This window comes from Clytia hemisphaerica, unplaced genomic scaffold, assembly GCF_902728285.1.
Source record: "Clytia hemisphaerica strain Z4C2 unplaced genomic scaffold, Clytia hemisphaerica genome assembly, whole genome shotgun sequence".
In the NCBI taxonomy this organism is placed as follows: domain Eukaryota; kingdom Metazoa; phylum Cnidaria; class Hydrozoa; order Leptothecata; family Clytiidae; genus Clytia; species Clytia hemisphaerica.
The window spans coordinates 361,475-363,834 of NW_027104140.1; positions in this window are offsets into that span (position 1 = coordinate 361,475).

The window sequence follows — 2,360 nt, forward strand, 5'->3', positions numbered from 1 at the left end:
AACTCTTATTCCTTTTCAAAGATTTTTCTTTGTTCGCATATTTCTGTCCAACTAAACTTTAAAAATCTCTTTTGTCAAAGGAGAAATTCAAAATAAAGTAGTGAGAGCGTTGTTTTGATTAACTTCCAACTTCATCATTAATGATAAAAAATTTATTGAAATTATAATAATCAAATACTTTTAACATTTTAATAATATTTTCAATTTAAAACAAAAAATAAGCTTCATGATACCAAATTTTGTTAAATATTTGACAATATATTGTGTGCATTAATAATATAATTATTACAAATTTTCTGAATTATAGTTGAAATTTACAGTGGATATCATTTATTTTATACATAAAATAAATATATAAATAGAATTTGAATAAATAAGTTTATAATCATGTTGTAACAATATTATAATGCAGTAAATTTTGAAAAAATTTATACTCCTTTTGGGGATTCTACTATTACAGTACTTTGACTATTTTACTCCAATTGTTTTTTTTTTGTTTTACATAGCCTAGAAAAAACTGATCAAATCAAACTTTCAAAGCAAAAAATAAACATAAGCAGATTTTTGGAATTTAAAAGGAGGATTTATCAAATTTTAGCAGTTTTTGAATTTGCGCTTCATTACAACTACAAGAAAGTGCAAAGAAAGTGAGATTGATCAGCCCTCTGCGATTGGTAATGGGCAAATATATTGAATACTCAAAACTATAGCTATTAAAAAAAGAGCACTTATATACCTGTTTTTTTCTATACTTTCCAGAAGTCATCAATGAGGTGTAGTTTTTGTATGCCTCCAAAAGGGAAGTGGTAGCAGCATCCGAAAAGTAATAGGGTTCCTTTTCTTCCTTTTTATTTAGTTTCTTAGCTGGCGGCTCGTCATTTTCTTTTGTTTCTGTTTGTTGTTTGCTTTTCTTCTTGCGTTTTTTTGCTTTTCATTAGGGTGTAAATGTGGAGCTTTAATCACCATTTCCAGGCTGTGTTTTTTTGGCTTGAAGGCTGGCTGGTCATAGGTTGGCTCAAATCACTACTCCCCTTCATCACTGTACCCATCAACAACCTCCTCAGGGTAGATACCCATCCCCAACCTGTTCAATTCCATTTCATCGATGGTTTTGACGGTTTGGGTATCTTGACTGGAATCATCTCCATAGTCGTATTCACCTGTAGGTCTTCTTGACTGTCTTGAGTTCATTTGAATTTTGTGAAGATGCAAACCAATAACAGTGAATGAACAGTCAAAAAAACAAAAAAAAATCGGATTTTTTGTTTTGGTTTCAATTTTGTTTACATGTAGCCTGGATCGGCTTTGAAACGATAAAAAAAGTCGCTTGTATTTGTGCGTAATTTTATTTTTGTATTCAGGCCAACTATTTTCAATGTCGTACGAAAATAATTAATTTGTCTTAGTTATGCAAACGTCACATTTTATTTTCCACGAATAAATTTGGGAAAAAAAAAGCGAAAAGAACACAGGTTTCGTGGAAACAGTGTTTTGTATGGAGGTAAGTTCCAAATTTGCCAAGAATGCCAGATTCACGACATCTTTTTGGACCTACCTCCGGGTACCCGGGTGGAGGTTCTATAAATTATCCCATGTCCGTTCGTTTGTCCATCCGTCTGTTACCAGCTTTTCTCAGGATTGGCTCATTAGTTTTTTCTGATTTTTTGCACAATGATGCAAAATGACAATGCCCAGAACGTGACGGAGCCCGATTTTTGAGAAAAAATTTATTTGGGCAAATTTGGGCCAAAAACAGCTTAAAAGGTTTTTTGGGCCTGAATGGTTTAAGTGATTTTCGTATTTGGGGAAATTCCTTTTTACCATTTTACATTATTCAGCACACAAGCTTTATTTTTCCATTCTGAATTTTCGTACAATTATTGTCACTTTTTTCTTATTTCATCTGATGTTAATCATTAGGTAGGTCCATTCAGCATGTTGCTTGTTTATTTGGCATTTATGGCGGCGCTCAAATCTTGCCACATTTGCCAAATTTCTGTCAATCGAATGCAAAATTGGCATATTTTGAAGTAAATCGAATTGGCTGCAATATTCATACTTATTGTTGGCATGGCGGTAAAAAACACTTTTTCTCCCACTGGTGTTTAACTAGCGTTTATGTCAATGTTATGTCGCAAAAATAAGGATATTCATGTAGAATATGAATTTCCAAAAGAAATTTAAATTTTTTCAAAACTCTTTCCAAGTCCCTTTTTTGACGGTTTTTTCAATAAAGCTGATGCAAAAAGTCAAAAAGTAAAGCTTAATTAAGAATGGAACATATTTTTGATTGCTACCAAAGCGGTTGTTAAGCCAGTCAACTGGCTTAATCATTAATAATTGAGGAAAATCGCGTTTAG